Source organism: Bos grunniens, chromosome 5 (genome assembly GCF_055505025.1).
Source record: "Bos grunniens cultivar Pamir isolate PY7600 chromosome 5, Bosgru_T2T1.0, whole genome shotgun sequence".
NCBI classification, from domain to species: domain Eukaryota; kingdom Metazoa; phylum Chordata; class Mammalia; order Artiodactyla; family Bovidae; genus Bos; species Bos grunniens.
Window position 1 is genome coordinate 56,988,986 of NC_141169.1, and position 16,381 is coordinate 57,005,366.

At 38.7% G+C, this 16,381-nt stretch overlaps 1 protein-coding gene across 49 annotated transcripts in view; it reads left to right on the plus strand.

Moving 5' to 3' along the window:
• The window catches only part of R3HDM2 (R3H domain containing 2), a 163,050-nt gene that overhangs the window by 95,757 nt on the left and 50,912 nt on the right, over positions 1-16,381 (plus strand). The gene's annotated exons all lie outside the window — the stretch shown is intronic.

The window sequence follows — 16,381 nt, forward strand, 5'->3', positions numbered from 1 at the left end:
CTCATTGTAGTGTTTGGCCTGTAGTAAGAACACAAACACAGAACAGACATGTTTGTATGAATAACTGACTAGTTGTGTCTCTGTGACAGATTTTATTGTTTTTCTCAGGATGTCTGAACCCCACTTATATGTTACTTTGTGATTTTGCAGACCTGGCACCACCTACAATGTCTATTACTTTCCTACTTACTCCCTTTTTGTTAGGCTCTTAAAAATTAGGACCTAGTTTAAAAAATTTTTTTAATTCTTAAAAATTATGTCCCAGAGCCACACATGCTTTCAAGAACTACTACTCTTCTTTCCTGGTGTCTTTTGTACCACTTCATTTTAATCTTCTTATCCTCATCTCCACCCATGTGCTGTACCTCATTCATTTTCATCAGTTCTGTTAGTAAGATACCTTCATGGTTTCCTCATTATACCCATTTTATAGCCAGTCTTTTCCCCATCATTCTGGGGGCAGATATAGGAGAAGGAACAGATAGCTGCTAGTATCCTGTGTTCAAACTGAAAAATGATTATTAAATATAGCTTGCTGAAAAGAAAATTCTTTTTATGTAGATTTGCCCTTAGTTTCTAAAGTCCAGCCCAGTAGCTTTTAGGCAAAGACCATTTCTCTGACTTCAGTTATTTTGCAAGTGAGAAAAAGGCAAAATAAGTTTAAACGTGAACTTATAATTCAGTACACATCCGCAACTCATTATTCTTCTCTAATAAGACTGTTTTGGCATCTCAGCATATATAGCCGAAAAGAGCTGGTGCTGTGTCTTTAAAAACTATCCTCCGAGCAGTGTGGAAGCAGGCATGTCACTGAAGTGCTTGAATGAGAGCGAGAAGAGGAGGTAGAAGGGGGTGCTCTTATAGCCTCTGTGTGTGTGTGTGTGTGTGTGTGTGTGTGTGTGTGTGTCTTTCCCTGCGCGCGCACATGAGTGTGACTGTTGGCAGAGCTCTGGGTGACATCCCTCTGAACAGCTGGGCCATGGTCTGCTTCAGAGCTGCTTGTCAGAGCAGTTAGCTTGCTAGAGACACAGCAGCAAGGATCAGTAGCGTTTCATTCAAGGGTGAAGGGGGTGGGAGGGGACTGTGGGCGGGGGAAGAGGCACAGGTTTCCCAGAAGGAATTTCTTCCGGCAAAATTCCGGCAGAACAGAGTCTTACAATGAGGTCTCCATTAATAATGTGAGCTCGCTGTTGGTTTAAGTGCAGATCCATCTGGGGTGAGTTTTGGATAATTTTCTGTCTTTTATATAAAAGTCCTTGAACTCCACAGACTGGGTAGGGGAAAAGCTAGAAAGATATCTTTTTTATCTTGGCCAATTTAACTGTATAATACATTTAGGGAAATAAGATAATTTTCAAATGTTAAGTTTTTGAGGATTTTTGTTTTTTATCTTTAAAATATTTTTAAAATTAGGTTTGCTAGAACTTTTCTGTAGTCAGATTCTATCTTTTCTGTGGCTGTTTGAAGTGATGCTTCATTCAGATTTAGCTTATGAGAATAGTGGTGATTTCTGTTCTTTTCGGTGATGCTGTTGACGCACATTGCAGGAAGCAGGGAATCCCCTATAAATATCTTTCACTGTGTCATTCCACAGCTATCCACACCCAGTTGGTAAATATGTCTCTCTGTCCTATGTCTTTACATAACTGTCCCCTAGTCTTTAAATGTGTTAAAAAGAAACATGTCGCCTTTGCTGTGTCTAGGAAGCTTTTTTGATTATGAACATCTTAAGGAGAATTTATTCAGCCTTTTTAGTGAAACATGCCTTGTGACATTGAGGTTGTCATAAGAATTTCCTGTGGGTTTACTGCTTCTTCTTTTGGATTACTTGTTTGTTTCTTATAATTGGTTTGATTTTGTTTGCTGCCTTGGTTTCTAAAGGGTGTAGAGATGGGATTCCCTCTACCTCCTGTGACGTAGTGATTTTGTTTGCAGTCTTTTTCTTCTGAAAGGGAGGGGACAGAGAGAGGAAGAAGAAAAATCCATCTGAAGCGGTGCGTTCTCCCATCTATGCCTTGATGATAACTGGGTACCGTTAAACAGAACTGAAGCCAGAGTGGGATGCTGTTAATGACAGGGATGCTATTTTGTTTCTTTCCTTTTAGAATAGACTGAGCCCAAAGTCAGGATTGCTGAAGCAGAGTGCCTGCATTAACCCTTTATGTCCTGCTAATGAATTTTGCTTAATTGCCTTTTCAAAGTATGGAATGAAAAGGGGGCTCATAAAGAGATTTCTTGAACCTACCAAACATGAGTAATTCTAGGTTGGGTTTTGGAATTTGAAATTTTTCTACCTTATTTGCGCTGGTCCTGAGCAGGCGGTTTGTACACTGTTTCTCAGACCTCAAAAATAGATAGTTATATAAAATTGCTTGCCACAGTAGTTAGAGTGAAACTCTCAGTTTGAATGTATGAAGCTAAAGCAAAGATTTAGGAAGAAATTGTTACACTCTTAGGTGTGCATCTAACTTACCTTTTTTTGGGTTAAGTTTTTGGACTTCTACTTTCTCTGTATGCAACTCTGTTTTAATAATCTGATCTCTGGAGGGCTGCCTGCAGAGGCCAGAGTAGATTAGAGCCTAGGAATATTTTAGTTTTGCCTGTGTTTGGATCCAATATGTGTGTGGATACAATATGTTAAAAAGTGCCTTTAAGAACTTGCTGGTTTATTTTCTATCCTGATCTTCTTTTCTCTCCGGTGCTTTCATTTATTCTAAGTTCTTCGTGTGAAGTGAAAAGAGTAATATCTGCTTTTAGCTTACATTATACAGTCCTATTTTTATGGTAGTTCAATTGTATTAATATTTATTACAGCCATAAATATTTCAAACTAACAAAATTCTAATTTTATTTGGAAATAAGTAGGGGTAAGAAAAGAAATACAGTCCTTGGGTAAGCCAAGAGTATTCTGAAAGAATAACCTATTTAGAAGCTTGCAAGAGACCAGGGCTATAAGGGTTAATAGAAATTCCACCGCATCCTTGCATCTAAATGTTGCAGCAAATATGTGGATAATTTCTTGCTAGCTTTTCAGGAAACCCCTGTGGTGGACAACCCTCATTAATCGTTGCCAGGAGACTGCTCTGACGTCACTGGGAGCAATTCCCCGTCTGCAACGAGGACAGGAATAGCCTTTGAGGGGGAAGAAAGCTGCTGTGAAGTTAAAGATGATGGTTTTGTTAACTTGGTTTTCCTTCCATTTGGGAGTGGGTGGGATAGGCCGAAAGTCTTTCTTAAATGTTTCCGTCATTTAAGTCTTTCTTAAATGTTAGCACTGGAAAATTTACTGAGAGATCTTTTTGTTTCAACTAAAAGTACCTTCTTATTTAATCTTTGTTTTCTAACCATCAAGATTATAGAAAAGGTCTAGGAAAGAAAAGCTGTGAAAAAATGTTGAAGTAAGGTTTATTTCTTTTTATCCTTTTTTCACTCACTTCTCCCATCCCCCCAAGAAAAGGAAAAGATCAAAAACTGCTTTTGGAAAAGATGTTTAGCATCACCTTGTTTGTGATAATTAAAATCTATGTTAGAAGAACTTTGCAGCAAAATTGAGAGGGACTGTTTCTGTGTCTCAAAGTTACCTTGTAAATACTTCCCTCAGAAGTTCTCCTCTTCTAGCCCACCTGTGGTATGTGTGGTTAGTCGCTCAGTCTTGTCTACCACTGCTGACCTTTGGACTGTATCTTTCCAAGCTCTTCCATCCATGAAATACTGGAGTAGGTTGCCATTTTCCTTCTTCAAAGGATCTTCCTGACCCAGGGATCAAACCGGTGCCTCCCCTGTCTCCTGCATTGCAGGCTTTACTCTGCTGAGCCATTGGGGAAGTACCCCTAGCCCACCTACACTCGCTGATTTGTAGACTGTTTAGGAACTTCTTTTTTTGGAAAAGCATAGACAGTAGCTAAATGCTTGGACTCAGAATTTAGGCTGCCTGAGTTCAGATCCTAGGTATGCCAACTGCTGGTTTTGTGACCTTGGACAGATTACTTAACTGCTGCATTTCTACATATGTAAAATACATGAAATGAAGATAATAATAGTATCCATCTCCTAGGATTGTTTTGAAGATTAAGAGTTAATTCATGTAAAACCTTTAAGATAGCTTCCTGGACTTAAGTGACTGTTGTCTTTGCCATGTTAAAAAATTCTAGGATCGCAAATGGACCAAATATCAAATCACAGATATTAAAATACCCAGTATGTCCATGTCCATTTACCGTCTTTTAATTTTATATTAAAGACTTAGAGTATTACTCTTTTGTGGTTTTTGAGGCTTCCCTCTTTTGGATTGCTCTCTAAACTACCAATGTATACTGACGATAGCTAGTAATGTGTGTAACATTTACTGTGAAGAAAATAGCTTTATATGTAAAGTTTTCTTTCTTCCCTATTAATTTTCTTAGGCCAGTGAGTTTTAAGGAGTATTGGGTACATATCTTTTCTAGTGGACTATATGGGGAAGGAGAGTTAATATTATTAAAAAGGAAGGTATAAGTTGAAGAAAAATAAAAAGTAAGAAGCACTGCCCAGGTGAATGTCCTCAAAGTCCAGCCACTGCCAAAGGATGTGCTAAGTGGACATTATGTGTTTCTGGGGGAACGTTGAGAAACACTATAATTAGATAATGTGACTGGCCTTGCTTCTGGAATGAACTAAGGGGGAAATTTTTTTATCTTCAAGACTCTTGAACATATTTATCCTAGGGCATTGGTGAGAAATGTGAATAAAGATTTAAGTGCACAGATACCCATCACAGCCTTATTTTATTATAAAAATAAACAGCTTCCTGAATATCCAGTAAGAAGGAAATGGTTAAATAAGTCATGGTACCAGTATGTAGTAGAATATTGGATAGTTGGTAAAAGTAGTTAATAATGGTAGAAATGGTCACAGTTCTAGTAGTAGAAAAAAGCATGGTATTTTAAAAATGTTCTGTATACTATAAATTACATAAAAATTGTTAGGTGTAGAAACATCCAAATGTATCTGAACATCCAAATTCCATTTGAATATGGAAACCAAGTTTTAAAAAGCATACCTGAAAACATTGGTGTTATTAATAGCAGTTATCTCTGAGCTACAGAATATGGATGATTTTTCTTTTCTATTTCTACTTGTGTGTCTTTTCTATAAGTATAAAGCCTATGTGTGTGCTTAGTCGCTCAGTCATGTCCGACCCTTTGCGACCCCATGGACTGTAGCCTGCCATGCTCCTCTGCCCATGGGGATTCTCCAGGCAGGAATACTGGAGTGGGTTGCCATGCTCTCCTCCAGGGGTAACCTTCCGATCCAGGAACTGAACCGGGGTCTCCTGCATTGCAGGCAGATTCTTTTACCAGCTGAGCTACCAGGGAAGCCTATAAAGCCTATAGTACTTCTCTAATCATAAAAGTCTTTCTGTTAGCATCTGAAAGTAAAATTGCAGAATCTGTTAAAGTGAAAATAAATGATGATGTGTAAATTCCTAAGCATAGTGTTTGGAATGCAGTAAATGCTTGATAAACAATAGCTCCTATGTACCGAGGAAGATCAGCTCCTGGATCAGAACCCTTTCATATTGGACAGGAGCATCTGTGAGACATGTAGCATTTTGTCTGGCCTAGGACAGTAAAACAAAAGAACTTTTAGGACCAGAGTGAAATGTTCTGGTGTTCTCATATGAAGGTGTAAAGGAAACTGATGTAGAGGGGACCTAGTAATGATTTTTCTTCAGTGATTTAAAATTTTTTTGGCTTTGATATAATTTATGAGTCCCACTACAGGTTGCTTTTATCCCCTGTTTCTGGGTTGTCTCCTTAAAAATTCTTAGGAAGCTTGAAACAGTTAAGAATTTCCGTTGCTTCTCATGTTAGTCTACTCCTATGGACCTCTTGGAACTCAGCTGATGATAAAAAAAGAAATGTAGACTTCCATCTACTTTGGACTTGCTTGGGAACTAAGATGTGCATCTAAGAAGCTACTTTCAACACATGAAAAACATTCTGGAAATACACGTGGCTATTTTTACTGGGCAGTAGTGTCAGATATTCTTAAAATTTGACTACTTATTCTTCATAATAACTATAGTTCTTAATATGTGACTTGTACAATAAATACATGTTTAATAAATAGTCACAGAAAAAATGACTGTAGTCTTAACATCATGGCTTGTGTGCCTGAGGCCATTTTCTCTTCCAGAAGGCACAATAATGTGAATGTACTTAATACTACTGAAATTTACACTTAAAAATTATTGAAATGGTAATTTTTATGTTATGTGTATTTTACCACTGTTAAAACCAAAAACCCAACAGTGTGAACCAAATGAAAATGTACACTTTCCCAGCTAAGTTTCTGCCCTGACACCTCAGATTCTGTCTACTTGTTAGCATTCACTTACCTCCATATACCAGAAGATATGGCCCAGAGTTGCTTATTACAGAGATATTGTAGCAATTACTAGCAAAAAGCATGTGAGGAAAGGGGGATACCTTATAATACATCAGGTGGGTTTTAGAATATTAATGAGCACCACTAGGGGGAAGGATGTGCTTTTTGGTCTAGTCTCTGTATCTAGTTTATAATTGTCTTGAATCCTCTTTACTTCAAGGAGATCTGCAACTGAGGGTGAAGGAATTGGGACATATGGACTGTGAAGAGCAAATATATTACAGTAGATCTTCCCTATCCATGGGGGATATGTTCCAAGACCCCCCAGTGGATTCCTGAAACCTGGATAGTACCAGGCCCTGTATATACTATATACTTTTTCTTAGGCATCCATACCTATGAAAAAGTTTAATTTATAAATTAGACATAGTAGGAGATTAACAAAGGCAATTAGTAAAAGTTTTCTTTCTCTCTTAGAATATCTTATTGTACAAATGTAATACCTTTTCCACCTTAACTACTAAGCACTTATAATGCACTGGCCATAACTTTTACAGTCTGAGGTGTGACAGCAAAATTAGCACAGTTTTATTTTTCCCTTTTCACAATTTCACAGAAGAGTCATTCTTAGCGACCTCAGTGTGTTTTTTTTTTTTTTTCCTTATCAAGTTGAGAACTTTTACCTTTTCACCTAAAGGAAGCACTTTATGGCTTCTCTTTGGCATATGCAAATTGCCAGCATTACTGCTTGTGTTTTAAGACCATTATTAAGTAAAATAAGGCTTATATGAATACTAGTGTTTGCAATACCATGACAGTCGATCTGCTGGGAAGACTACTAAGTAACTGACAGGTGGGATATGATGGACAAAGGGATGATGCCTGTCTTGGGCAGGACTTAATGGGGTGGCTTGAGATTTCATCGTGCTATTCAGAACAGCACTTAAGAATTGTTTATTTCTGGAATTTTCCATTCAATATTTTTGGACTACAGTTGACTGGGTAACTGAAACCATGGAAAGCAAAGCTACAGAATTGGGAGTGGGGGACGGAAACTACTACATTTCCTCATTTGGACATAGCAGTTTTTTCTCTATGGATAGTGGAGGGTGATGAGGGAGGGGAGTGTTGAAAAGAGGACAGATACAGAATTATAGAAACTGTATAAACTGACTGATTTGAGAATATGGAAAACAAGAGCCTGAAATCTTTGGAGTTTGATGTTCGTTTTAACATTTCAAAGAAAGTTATGGGAAACTTAAAAAAGTTGTGCTCAATTGCTTCAGTTGTGTCCTCCTCTTTGCGACCCCATGGTCTATAGCCAGGCTCCTCTGTCCATGGGATTCTCTAGGCAAGAATACTTGTGTGGGTTACCATGCCCTCCTCCAGGGGATCTTCCTGACCCAGGGATCAAACCCACATCTCTTGCATCTTCTGTATTGGCAGGCAGATTCTTTACCCACTCAGGCACCTGGGAAGCCCTCTTACAAAGGTTGGGAGAATTTTTTTTTTTTTTTTAATATAGCTGCTTTATACTGCTGTGTCAGTTTATGCTGTACAGCAAAGTGAATCAGTTATACATATACGTATATCCCCTCTTTTTTTGGATTTCCTTCCCATTTAAGTCACCATGGAGCACCAAGTAGAGTTCCTTGTGCTACACAGTAGGTTCTCATTAGTTATCTATTTTATACATATTTGTGTTTATATGTCAGTCCCAACCTCCCAATTCATCCCACCCACCCCTTTCCACCTTGACATCCATACAATTTGTTCTCTATGTCTGTGTCTCTTATTTCAGCTTTGCAAATAAGATCATCTGTATCATTTTTTTAAGATTCCATTAATGTGCGATATTTATTTTTCTCTTTCTGACTTACTTCACTCTTTATGATAGTCACTAAGTCTATCCATGTTGGCAGATGACAGTGTCATTACAATGATTAGCAGTCTTAAAATGTTTAGCTTTCTCCATACATTGTGGCACGGGACACTTCAATATTGAAATTTCAGCTAGGCAGCACTTTATTTATACTAACCCCACAATTTTTCCTACTTATGATTTTTCACAATGCAAAGATTCCTGAATTTCTCCTTTGAAGCTAAACAAGAGACGATTTCTGGAGTTTGGGAGATCCCTTGGTATTTGCATAGATTCATTGTCATTGCTATTCACTTTCTTACCCCTATTATTCATTTTTAGTGTATCAGCATTTCTTATTTGCCTGTGAAGACTATTTTTTGACAATATTTGCAGCAGTTTCTGTGGAAAATGTTTTATTAAAAAAAAAAAAAGGTAGCGGCAAGGGGAATATCATCTTGTAGCTCTTAGTGATAGAGCCTGTTGCCATGGAGTCCTGGATCAGATTGGCTGACCCCGGGCCAATGAGCGGTTAGAACATAAATACATCATCATTTAACCTTGCAGAATTCATTTATTCAGTGATATATGACATTCATACTGTACATAGAGTTGTGAACTAAATTGTTTCAAGAATGGTATAAGGTGGTTTTCTCTTCCCTTTCAAAATTTCCTGCTTAATGTAAACAGTTGTAATAATGCATTATCTTCTCGCTTTGATTTGATTGGGAGAAAATATGGTGGGAAATACCTTTCACCTGTCTGTGAATTGAGCTGCTGCTGCAGTCAGTTGGGCTTATGCCAAGTCTAAGTCAAACTCTGGCCTCTAGACTAGAGGAGATTTGTCTTGATATCTGAAGCTGCCTTGCTTATTTTGGTAGCTTTAGAGCTGAGTCAGAAATTGGCATCTTTTTTTCTTGGTTTTTCTTTTTTCTCTTCTACCCTGATATGATAGTCCATGTAAATATTATATTGCACATTATTTGATCTGGTGTTAGAGAATGATCTGGGAGTAGCTTCGGAGTTCTCCATCTTCACTTCTTTAGCTTGTTCATATTTATCAACATAAAAGAGAGCGAGATTTCACTTAACTCAGTGTTAGTTCCTTGTCACGGCAGATCATGGCATGAATCTTCCTCTGTACCTTATGACTGAAAATGATTCATTCATATAAAGAAGGTACCCCTTCTAGATCTTGCAAATGAAAAAAAGTATTGTGTTTTTCTTCTTACATTGTGTGTCAGGAGTACTTGAGAAATTATGATGGGTCTTGATCTTCTCTCCTCCAGTGTTCCCATACTTGGCTATTTACAGATTTGAAGGATTGAGAGAGACCTCAAAAGGTCCATGAGTCTGTTCCCCTCTTTTGAACCATTTGAGTCTCTGTGAGTGAGTTGTGAACTTCTCATACGGTTACTTTCTGTCTCAGAGGAATAAAACCAAACTTCAGATTCATCTGTTTAGCAGAGAGGAGCAAAAAATCTGTTTGGTATCTGACTAACTTTTTGTGGGGGAGGCCTTAGAAAAATAGGATGGGAAGTATTTGGGATTTTGTAATTTTAGTTATTGTGACCAGAAAAAAGCTCCCTGGGATGGCATCTGAGTAAAGACCTGAGAAGACTGAGTAACCAAGTAGAAGAAGGAACTGTGAAAGCCTTCCCTTGTTACTGTTGTTCAGTCACCCAGTCGTGTCCGAATCTTTGTGACTACATGGACTGTAGCACACCAGGCCTCCCTGTCCCTCACCATCTCCTGCAGTTTGCCCAAGTTCATATTCATTGCACTGGTGATGCCCCATCTCATCCTCTGACGCCCTCTTCTCCTTCTGCCCTCGATCTTTCCCAGAATTGGGGATTTTTCCAGTGAGTCGTCTGTGCACATCAGATGACCAAAATACTGGGGCTTCAGCTTCAGTCCTTGCAGTGAATATTCAGGGTTGAAATCCCTTCAGAGTGACTGGTTTGATCTCCCTGCTGCTCAAGGGACTTTCAGGAGTCTTTTCCAGCACCACAGTTCAAAAGCATCAGTTCTTTGCCGTTCTGCCTTCTGTACGGTCCAGCTGTCACAACCGTACATGACCACTGGGAAGATCATCGCCTTGACTATACGGACCTTTATTGGCAAAGTAATGTCTCTGCTTTTCAACACACTGTCTAGGTGTGTTTGTCATCGCTTTCCTGCCAGGAAGCAGTAGTCTTCTGATTTCTGATTTCATGACTGCAGTCACCGTCTGCAGTGATCTTGGAGCCCAAGAAGATGAAATCTGTTACTAGTTCCACGTTTTCCCCTTCTATTTGCCATGCAGTAATGGGGCCAGATGCCATGATCTTAGTTTTTGCAGCCTTTAGTCTTAAGCCGGCTCTTTCTCCTCCTTCATCCTCATCAAGAGGCTCTTTAGTTCCTCTTCGCTTTCTGCCATTACAATGGTATCTGCATATCTGAGGTTGTTGATGTTTCTCCCGCCTATCTTGATTCTGGCATTTCTCATGATGTGCTCAGTGTATAGGCTAAACAAAGTGACAGCAGACAGTCCTGTCATACTCCTTTTTCAGTCTTGAACCAATCAGTTGTTCCATACAGGGTTCTGACTGTTGCTTCTTAACCTGCATGTAGGTTTCTCAGGAGACAGGTAAGATGGTCTGATATTCCCATCTCTCTGACAGCTTTCTACGGTTTTTCATGATTGACACAGTCAAAGGTTTTAGTGTAGTCGATGAAACAGAGATAGATGTTTTTCTGGAATTCTCTTGGTATAATCCAGTGAATGTTGGCAACTTGGTCTCTAGTTCCTTTTCCTTTTCTAAACCCAGTTTGGACATCAGGAAGTTCTTGGTTCACATAATGCTGAAGCCCAGTATGCAAGATTCTCATGGTTCTCAACGGTTATATTGAGGTGGTTTGCATTCCCTCCTCCAGTGGATTACATTTGTCAGAACTCTCTGCTATGACCTGTCCATCTTGGGTGACCCTGCACAGCATGGCTCATAGCTTTACGGGGTTATGCGCACCCCTTTATGACAACAAGGCAGTGATCCTTGAAGGGGAAGCCATCCCTAACTCACCCTTTAATGATGCTCAGTCATGTCCGACTCTTTGCAACCCCATGGACTGCAGCACGCCAGGCTTTCCTGTCCATCACCAACTCCTGGAGCTTGCTCAAATTCTTGTTCATTGAATCGATGATGCCGTCAACCATCTCATCCTCTTTTGTCCCCTTCTCCTCCTGCCTTTAATCTTGCCCAGCATCAGGGTCTTTTCAGATGAGTCAGTTCTTTCCCATCAGGTGGCCAAAGTATTGGAGCTCAGCTTTAGCATCAGTCCTTCCAATGAATATTCAGGACTGATTTCCTTTAGGATTGACTGGTTTGATCTCCTTGCAGTCCAAGGGACTCTCAAGAGTCTTCTCTAACACTACAGTTCAAAAACATTAATTCTTTGGGGCTCAGCTTTCTTTATAGTCCAACTCTCATATCCATACATGACTACTGGAAAAACCATAGCTTTGACTAGATGGACCTTTTTTGGTAAAGTAATGTCTCTGCTTTTTAATATGCTGTCTAGGTGGGTCATAGCTTTTCTTCCAAGGAGCAAGCGTCTTTTAATTCCATGGCTGCAGTCACCATGGGCAGTGATTTTGGAATCCCAAAAAATAAAGTCTGTCACTTGTTTCCATTGTTTCTCCATCTATTTGCCATAAAGTGATGGGACCGGATGCCATGATCTTTGTTTTTTGAATGCTGAGTTTTAAGCCAGCTTTTCCTCTCTCCTCTTTCACTTTCATCAAGAGGCTCTTTAGTTCCTCTTCACTTTCTGCCATAGTGTAGTGTCATTTGCGTATCTGGGTTATTGATATTTCTCCTGGTAACCTTGATTCCAGCTTGTGCTTCATCCAGCCCGGCATTTCACATGATGTACTTTGCATTTATAAGTTAAATAAGCAGGGTGACAATATACAGTCTTGATGTACTCCTTTCCCAATTTGGAACCAATCTGTTGTTCCATGTCCAGTTCTAACTGTTGCTTCTTGACCTGCATACAGATTTCTTAGGAGGCAGGTAAGGTGGTCTGGTATTATTTTTTATCATTTTTTAAGAGAGTGTGTGTGCTTTTAATATATATTACAGCAAAATTTAAATAGTATCTTAAATAAGACAAAAGAAGTCTTTCTCTTACATTCAGGAAATCCAGAGGTAGCCAATCCAATCCAGGGTTGGTCTCATCAAGGAGTTAGGTTTCTTCTGTTGCCCCACTGTCTGTGGTTTTCAATCCTATCAACTCATAGCCTCAGATGATGAGTGAAGTGCCAGCCTTTACTTCTGCATTCAAGACAGCAAGAATCAGGGATCAGTGAAGAAGGGCCATCTGTTTCTATTAGGGATACTTCATACAAGTTGTATTTACTATTTTTATTAGTTTCCTGGGGGTGCTGTAACAAAATACCACAAACAGGAGTGTGTAAACAACAGAAATTTCTTTTCTCACAGTTCTAGAGGCTAGAAGTCTCAAGATCAAGGTGTCAGCAGATTGGAATTTTCCTGAAGCCTCTCTCTTGGATTTCCAAATGGCCTGTTTACTGTGTACTCCCATGGTTTTTTTCTTTATAGGCCCTATCTCCAAATATAGTCACATTCTGAAGCACTGGGGGTAAGGGAGTGGATAGGGCTTCAGCATGTGAATTTTGAGAGGACACAATCCAGCCATAATAATACTTCTTTCTACTTATATCCCATGGACCACACCTAGTCACACATTCATTTTTAGCTATAATGAAAGTTAGAATGTGTATAACATTTTTACAGTCAGCCATGTGCCCAACTGCAAATCAATAGTTGTATTAAGAAAGAGGTGATTGGATATTGGGGAATGAAAAGCAGGCTCTCCTTTGTAGTGGAGGCTTAAGGAGTAATGATTCTTAAAGTTTTCCAGTTCCTTCATGTGAAATTAGATTGTTCTTACCTTATTTCTCTGAATTCACATTCAGGTTTAGATTTTGAAAGATTATTTTAAAACTAAATTGTTGGCTTAAGTGCCCTCTCCACCTCATAGGTTGACCTCTGAGTTCATCACAGTGGGTAATACACACTTAGCTGCATAGTGTTTTAAGTTTGCAAGAGAAGCATCTTGAAATGCCATAAGCAATAGGTAAATTGTTATTTTTCTTGTTTTCTTTGCTAGCATGTCTTGTCTGGGTTTAGTTGGGAGCAGTTTTGCCAGGATGTGGGAAAAGACAATGTGAACTTTCAAAGTCTTTTCCATTTCTAAAATTCTGTGTTATTTTCTCCATAGTGGCATTACTGTGATAAAGCTAAAGAAAATGGAAGTAGTAGAGGTGCTCCACTGTTGGAGCACTGCTCCTTTTTGTTTGAAAGAGGAGGAAATATGATTTGTTCTATTTTGCTCAAGGAAATAAAATGGGCATTTTTGGCCAAGAATGTAGAGAAGCTGATAAAACTATAATGAAGCCCAACTGACACTTCAGTCCATTAATCAGAGCACCTGCAGCTCTCATTTTGGGGCAAGTACAACCCTAACAGATACTGAGCAAAGAAAGAGGATACATGTTCAGAACATTTCGATATTGTTTCTCTCTTTACTTTGCCTAAGGAATTGCTGTGGACATCAGCCAACTGTGGCCTCCCTTACACACCAGTGAATCCTTTTGCATTTATAGAGTAGAATGGTTTTCTCACGCTTCCCTGATTTGGAGAATTGGCACAGTTGTTGTTGTTGTTGCTTTTATTGGCTTAGTATTAGTGAAACCTATGACATTTGACTTCTGAAATCTTTAAAAGACTTGGTGACTGTCACGTAGCTATAGCTTTACATGTTCCATAAGTGCTTTATACTCTATTCCCCCGTATTTTGCTTTCTCTTTATGACGAGAAGGGAGTGTTGGACCTGTATCTGTCATTACTCAGTACAGCCTTCTTTCTTGTCCTTGTCCCAAGGGCAGTTGAACCAATTTTCCTTTTCAGACATACAGTTACCATAATTTTTTTTCTTTTTATCCTTTGGACACTGTAGTGGAAAGAACATGGGATTTTGGAATCAAGAAGACCTGGTTTGAATTCTAGCTTCTTTTACAGGCTGTATGGCCCTCAGTAATGTATTTTATTTATTAAATGATGATATTTTATACCTTGAGAAGATCAAACAAGATATTTTCTATAAACTGTAAAAAATTTAAAGTCCTGAGAGGTGACTTAGATTGAGGCAAAAAATGGGAGAGTTTGCAAGCCCCAAAGTATGTCCCCTGCCGACACTCTCTGAAGGGAGACCTTGGATCTGGGCACTCCTTCCATCCCATACTTCATGTCCCAGAACGCTCTTGAATGTCTACCTTGGGACACCTAGAACTTTGGTTTTGGGTTCAGACACAGCTAGGCTAGAATCTTGCCTTTGCCCCCTCATTGTATTAGCTTGAGAAAGTTATTTAATTCCTCAGAGCTTTGGTTTCTTCATCTGAAAAATACCCTAACGTTTTGTTAGGATTAAAGAAATGTATAGAAACAGTAATCAGAGTCATAGAAAGAATGTAGACTTTGGCATCAGCACAAGAGGTTTGATTCTGTCATTTAATAGTAGTGTGACCTTGGGTAAATTCCTTAACTACTCTTCGTGGATATAATTTGAAGTACATAAAGTCACCAGGTTCATAATTGTGCTCAATAAACATTAATGGTTTTTCCTTTTGTCCTAACTCCAGTGTCAAAGAATGTATGAATAGGCTAAGCCATCATGAGTGTCTGTACAGTTTGTTTTGTTTTTAACCTGTCATTTTAAACCTATGAATATTTTGTCCCCACTGTCTTGACTCCTATGGGCATTTTTTTCTCTTTGTGTATGTATGTGTGTTTAAATAACATACAGTAAAACACACAAATATTAAGCACTCAGTTAATAATAATTAAGTTTTGACATTTATATACACCCATGTGACCACTACCCCAAACAAAGCAGAATATTTCCATCACTCCTAAAGGATCCCTTATGTCTCTCTTGAATCAGTATTTTACCTCCAAACCTTTCTGATTTAAACCACTGTCGGGTAGTTTTGCCTGTTCTTGAAATTCATGTAAGTGGATTTACATAGTCTATATTTTTAGGGAGAGAGATTTGCTTTCTTCTACCTACCATACAGTTTGTTTTTTTTTTATAATAATGTAGTTTACTGAATCACTGTTATACAACTGAAACTAACTATAAATCAACTATGTGTGTGTGTGCATTCAATCAGTTGTGTCTGACTCTTTGCAACCCCACGGACTGTAGCCCACCAGCCTCTTCTGTCCAGGGGATTTTCCAGGCAAGAATACTGGAGTGGGTTGCCGTTTCCTACTCCATACCATACAGTTTTGAAATCCATGCATGTTTTTGTGTATGTCAGTATACAGCCAATGGGGTCAGTGTGATTGAATCAGTTCTTTCTTCTCAAGTCTCAAAAAAGAAACAGAATTACCATGATTGATCCGCCTTCTAGGGGCTCAGGGATAGGGTCACCTTCCCTAATCATGTGTCCTCAGAGGAAAGCAGATACCAGAAGTTCATTTTTTAGATTGTTGAATAGTATTCTGTTATATGAATATACCACAATTTGTTTATCCATTCTTCTGAGCCCCTGGATTTTAAATATTTTTTCAATATGAGTATCAGTTGGGAGTAACTTACTATTGATGTATAAATTAGAAAAGGATTAGAAAGTTTATAGGGATTTTGCCACAGAGTAAGTCAGAATTTTTAGCCTCTAGTTATTTTCTTCTTTCTTGTATTCTCTCTACCTGGTCATAGATTAAAAGGAAGAAAATTAAATTGCCCTTCTATCTCTGAATATCCTCTCTATATTCTTTTTGGCACAATGCCTAGAAGGTTTTTATAGAGTTTATGGAAGGATATATAATATCACTGTGCTCTGGAAGGTACTTACCTTGGCAGTCAAAAAATTTATGGGGAATATGCAATATTCTCCCTGAAAAAAATTGCCAAATCTTGGCTTCCAATCATCTTCTCTTGTATCATCCTATTTCCTCACTCCCTCTCCTTGCCCCTCACTTCTGACAGTCCCTCTGTGCAGCTTCAAGCCACTGAGTGTCCTCAGGAGACACTCTGCCTTAAAATTGTGCTATTTGCCAGGGTGAAATGTACAGTGTACCC